The sequence below is a fragment of the Siniperca chuatsi genome, linkage group LG13 (genome assembly GCF_020085105.1).
Source record: "Siniperca chuatsi isolate FFG_IHB_CAS linkage group LG13, ASM2008510v1, whole genome shotgun sequence".
Taxonomy (NCBI): Eukaryota; Metazoa; Chordata; class Actinopteri; order Centrarchiformes; family Sinipercidae; genus Siniperca; species Siniperca chuatsi.
This window is the reverse complement of record NC_058054.1, coordinates 21,040,076-21,046,693: the sequence shown is the minus strand read 5'-3', so window position 1 is coordinate 21,046,693 and position 6,618 is coordinate 21,040,076.

The window sequence follows — 6,618 nt, the reverse complement described above, 5'->3', positions numbered from 1 at the left end:
CAGTTTGAAATATCATTGTGCTGCTTTTGAGTTGGTGCTCAGTGTGAGTAAGCATCTCGTTATCTCACTTTTGCAGCCAGCTCTATTGGATTAACATAATTGTGAACCAGTCTGGGCACCCAGAATACACCAAGATACAATGCAACACATCTCTAGCTGTAAGTGTGTATGCATGGGCTAGTTCACTTGTGTGGCAGTGCATATGTGTATTTGTGCAGCTATGTCTGTAAGCTAACAAGGCCCCAGTGTAGACCATAGGGCCGACATTCAGGTTTTTGACTTGGATGTTAATTAGACCCCCGCTAACCTTTGAAATACCCAGAGAGCAAAAGAGGGAAAAAGTAGATTTAAAGAGCAGGAAGAGGTCAAACAACAAGACAAAACAAAAAAAACAAAAACACTTCTCCAGGCAGAACTGTGACGCACAAAAGGACACACCATCTCCTCTCAAATGACCTTTTATTGCTGGGGAAAGATACAGAGTTGGCAGGCCCCTGAGCCTGTGTGCAGATATGTAACAGCAGTAGGACCATCCTCTCTGCCAAGTGGAGGCAGGGGCTTACTCTTCACCATCAATCAATAGCCAGTTGTGCAGAGGAGGGCTAAGTAGAGCTTGTCACTATCAAGTCCAGCAGAAAACATACAGTATGTAACGTAGGATTGACCACAATAATTTCATTAAGTTGAAATAAATCCCAGCTGACAAATCATTTCAGCAATAATGTGATTTGATAATGATGGAGAAAGTGAGGGAAATGAAACTGGAGAAAACTCTGGAAAAGTCATCTTTGGCCTGTAATGAAAAACAGGCATTTTGCTTATTATTCCTGTCCCTCCTTCTGTGTTTCAGTGTGGTCAGAATATGAAGTGACAAATAATTAAAGCAAAACAAAGTACAAAACAGGAACACTCATTGTAAACGGTTTGTATGTTTACAATTGTAAGCATAAGAAATATATTAACTTAATATAAGTTGCAGCAGTTCCTTTATGTTCCAGCTCCAGAGCACGTTCCAGTTCAGCACAGCGGTATGGGTGGTTGGATTGGGCTGACAGTAATTTGATGCTGTCATCTATATGTGGCAGTGATTAATGATGAAATTTTGTTGAAATAATTGAAACACAGGAACCCATTTTCCAAGCAGCAGTCTCTGGAAATATATCCCTCATTTCTAACTTTGGTGTGAGTCATTCCACTGCTCCGCAACTAAAGGATTTTCTTCCTATTTTGTGTGTGTTTGTGTGTGAGCGAGCATGTTTGTAAGTAGATGTGTCAGAGGGCTATTACGGTCGGTTAGCGCCGCTCTTACTTGATGTCACATCTCCCATCTGCGGGTGTTTTACAGTGGCCAGTTTGCCTTCAGCTCAGTAGATGCACACAATGGTGCAAAAAAACACGAGTAAAACATCCACAGGCTGGAAACAAACCTGCAGGAGCTTCGGCATCCAATAGCTCTGTGCATTTCCTCATCTATTCACTGAACTGGCTCGCAGTTGATGTGACCATAGCCATCTGAGTGCATCTCTGTCCTGAAGCACATCCTGACCACTATGGCCTGGCTTCTGGGTGTTGGGATACAGAGATGAAAACAAACATCCATTCTCAAGCAATATTCCCATCAGTACCATTATATGTCAACTTAAAGCAATAGTTAAACATTTTGGGAAATACGCTTTCTTGCCAAGAGTTAGATGAGAAGATTGTTACCACAATGCGTACAAGCTACAGCCAGTAGCCTGTTAGCTTAACTTAATATAAAGACTGGAAGCAGGAGGAAACAGCTAGCCTGGCTCTATCCAAGTGTAAAAGAAAGACGTCTTGTTTTTTAATCCATATGAAAACCAAAGTATAAAAACATAAAGTTGTGGTTATACAGGGGTATTCAAAGCAGTAAAAAACACAGTGGTAAAATTGCCATAGCCTAATAAATTCCATTAGTATTTGAAAAACTCCAAATTTGACCAGACTACTTTTTAATCCATTACTTTTACTAACACAGCTACACACACTCTCTCTCTCTGTGCAGAAATGATCATGCTATTTCCTTGGTAAGCTTGGCTATCAAAACCAAAATAAGGTGCAGCAGAGAACACGAGTGTTGATACATTTAGAAAAGAACCCCTCCCAGCGCCTGCAGGCTATTAACTCACTCAGAAATCCCTATATAATAGACACTCAATAGTTTATTCTATAGTGAGCAATAAATTGAGATTCGGACACTTTTTTCACCATTTTGCGTCATCACAGAGAGGTACATTGTTTCCTAACTGTAATTTATTTTTTTGCATCAATAAAATGCAGAGCATTGCATTGTGGTATTGTTGTTAAGTAGTGTACATGCTAAGGACACTACTTTTCTGTTCCATTGTTGGAATTATGTAGAGCATGAATTTCATATTCAGAATTCAGACACTCAAATTAAATGGGGGAGGGTAAATATAGTGCACAGTATAGTAAATAGTGAGGGATTTCGGACACAGGAGTATGGAGTTTTGCTATCACTGTGAGGTTGCTAGGCAACCAGCGGAGGCTCCAGGAAGTTAATGCTCCCGGCCAAGAAATAGTCTAGCACATATCCCCTCGCATAACCACAATTTGTCCTTTTTACCCTTTGTTTTTTGTACTGATTAAACAAACAACATCCAAATTGTGTTAATTAGTGAGCTTTAAAGGTGCTGGTACAGTAGGTGGATTTTGTTTTACCTTTGAACAGAGCCAGGCGAGCTGTTTCCCCTTATTTCCAGTCTTTACGCTAAGCTAAGCTAATAGGCTGCTGGCTGCGGCTTCATGTTCACCAAACAGTGGTATCGATCTTCTGATCTTAGTCTCGGCAAGAAAGCTAATAAGCGTATTTCCCAAAATGTCTAACTCTTTTAAATTTCTGATTTTTGTGTTTTGATGATGTGGGAAGATGCTGTTCTGGTTAGTGTCAGTAAATGTAGCATTAGTGAGAGTAGAACACTTCTTCTAAGCTTTTGCACAGTACATTGTACTCAGAGGTGATTCGTGTTGGAGTCGATTATGGAGGCAGAACTGCTGCTTTGTCTCTGTGTGTCTGAGCACATACATGTGCCTAAATATGGTTTGAGTTTGCAGTGTGGGGGTGTAAAAAGTGCAGAATATTGAATTGCAGCTCATCCACTTAGTATATTACTGAAGCTCAGCATTTTCAGCTGCTACACAGTACCTCCAAGTGCTCATATGGAGCACAAACTGTCAATACTGACGGTTTTCAGAGCCAGGTATCCACAAGAATAGCAACTATGTACATGTTTATTAAGAAAGAGAGACGTGGGTATTCCTTGTCATTCCATCTGTGTTACTGTGCTGACATAAATTAGGGCAACCGGCTATCCTATTTCCAGGCCGCACCCTCACCCTTGCCTGTGGCGTCACATGGCCTAATCAGTGTGCGTAGCAGAATGTAATACACCCTCACAGTTGAGACTAACTCATATATACATGTGTTGTATGTAGATATAGATGAGAGTTTACTACACAGACCTCAATAGACATGCACACTATGCAATGCATTTTGTATATGCTGAAGGAACCCATGCAAATATTACACCCAAAGCCAAGTTACTGGTTGTTGGTTGCTCCCGTGGCTTTGGGTGTAATCTTGGATTGACACTTTTGGCATGCAGTTACGTATGGCACGCCAGTAAGTATGTTTAGGTTGGTCCATGCATACTGCCATGAGTCAAGATCACTCCCTTATATGACGAGGGAGTGCAAGCAAACACACACAGACATACACACAAGATTCATTCCTGAGTGTCTTATATCAGTGGTGTAATGAAAAAAATATTACACTCCTACCAAAGACTTGCTTGCTTTTTCCACATTTTCACTAACTGAAAAAGGAGAAACTTCACAATAGACATTTTTCACAGCAAACATTTTGACTTTTCATTGCAGGAAAAGCAGAGGTGAAATTAAAAACATTAATGATGCATGAGACAACGGCCCTGAAACATGAACACCTAAATGGAATGCAGTCATCATTTATGTTATTAATTACACCTGTGCTTTTAATGCTATGATAAGTCAAACTGTCTGGAAAAATGGTCAAAGCAGAAAATTAGCTTTGCATTCGACACTGACACTCAACCATCCATAAGCAGCATGATTATACTGTATAGTATGCTATCATTATACTATTTAGTTCTTTAGTTAAACCAATAACTTCGTATTTGTAGTTCATTTTGGACCAATCCCAACAATATGCACATGTGAGTGCCAGTAAATGTGTGAAGAAAGAAAGGTTTCTCAGTAGTACTGCAGATCACATTACAGAAAGAGAACAGATTGTGCGGAGTCAGAGCGCAAATTAATTGCTCTATCTTCACCGCATTTTCATCATGCAAGTACCAAATAACTACTTCTACATGGTAATAATCCAATTATTCACAATTATATTTGGTAGTACCACTACTTCCTCACTTCTCACAACCTGATAGTCTGTCAACAGGCGGACAGTCCAACAGTTAATAAGTAAAAGTCGCATAATAGGTATTTTCAACATAGACATTTTGACTTGTCATAGTAGAAAAAGCACAGATGTTACTGATAACATTAACTATAGCTCTGTTTTATTCAAGTGTCGCAGTAAGCTATGACAGTGTGACAGTAAGCCAGCATGTACAATACCACAACCCCGAAACTGAAGCAGCTAAATGGAATTCAGCCGTCATTCAGTTTATTATCTACACCTGTGCTTTTCTCACTGTGACGTCTTCTGTGAACAAGGTCTATTTTACCTTGCTGGCGCAGCTGCAAGATATCACAATTATTACAGTAAGTCGGACTTGCATACACCCAAACATTTGAATCCAAACACTTTCATGATAAAACTTGTATAAAGTAAAATGTGCACAAATTAAAAAGGAGGGGAAAGCAGCTGGTCCAAAACTCTGAGAGGATGCCCTCCCTCGCAGGTCCCTCAAAAGTACAATTTTGTTCTGAAATCAAGTAAATAATTCTGAGACACAAGTGATTGTACAGACACTGCACACACACAGAGGACGGCATATTTGAGCAGCTTCCTATTGATTTCCCTAGTCCAACAAGGATTTTTCTTCTTCCTGTTTTTTTTAGTTCATAACAGTCAATGTCAGGGTCAAGGGAGTGGTACAGCCACTTTTTGATCCGGGATGTTGCAAACTGGACACAAAACCAATTAATATTTAACATTGCAGGCTGAAATGATTTTGTTCCCTGTTTGTCCTGACAGCATTAGCTGTCTTATTGCTGTAAAACTGTCACAACTGTACATTTATTAAACAGCAGGTTTAGAATAAATTCCTTGTAAATTCACTCAATTCAAAGCGTAAATAAAAAGTGTAATTCACTTACTAAGAAATTAGAAGCATGGATTTTTTTCAAGAATGAGTCTCACGTGATTGCATTTAGTATCTTTTGCATGTTGCCATAAATCCTGTTTTCTTCTTTAATGGATTGAATTGTCAATCACCCTCAAAGCTTGCACACACCTCATAAGGCTTTTCGGTGCATCAACAGTGCATGCAGAAGCAGATAGGACACTGCACTCAAAACTAAGAGGGGATGTAGTAGAAATCGATTATCACACTCTCCTGTTTACTCGCCATCCAGCAGGGCCCACTGCCAAAACAAACCTCAGCAGTTGGTGCATGTTGGCTCTCAACTTTACAAAAATGATCTTCAGCACAAATTCTTTGACCACAGTTTGTTTCTGGGCTAATAGATGAGGGAAGTGAACTATCAGCACAAAACCACACACCACTGGACCAAAGACTGACACGCTCACATCTGCAAAAGATCAATCCCACGTACATCTACATGGTACACTCTAATGTGTCCATGCGTGTGCACGCATTTGTTCATCTACACTAGCTTAAATGAAATGTATAAATGTATTTAATCATCTCCTTTCATACCTATGAGTAGAATGACTACACCACTTTGAATTTCACGTTGCCATCATGGAGGTCCACTGGCAAATTTTTTTTGTGCAAACAATGCTATTTTTGTAAGTAGGGTCTAGAAATAGATTGTCATATTAATTAGTAGCAGGGGTATATATCAAATTTTTTAACATTATAGGTACAAACAAATTGTATAATATGACATGCTTGTTTCCCAATAGCCCAAATTATTTTTGTTTATTGAAAAAACAGCCTTGGGTTATTGGAAGGGAAAACCGCCTTTGTCTTCATGGTCTTATCTTTACATCTCTAATTTTAGGAAAAGACCTTATGGTTACAGTAACAAGTAACAATGGTTTCTACTGGATATAGTAGCTAATGCTCAAATTAGGTGTGTCAGCAAACAAACATTATTCACAATGTGAAGATAAAGTCAATCTTGTTTTTTTTCCCACTGGCAAAATCGTTTGAAAAACAAACACCAGCTTAAGCTGGTTGATGGTCTGCGCTGGACTTTGATGAGTACTGCTGCTCCTTCGTTGGTCTTAGCTGGACCCAGAGGTTAAAAGAGAGTTTGACATGATATACTCGCATTCATTTTCTTGCCAAGAGTTAGATGACAAGATCAATACCACTCTCATATCTGTCTGTTAAATATAAAGCTATAGCCAGCAGCCAGTTAGCGTAGCTTAGCATAAAGACTCGAAAG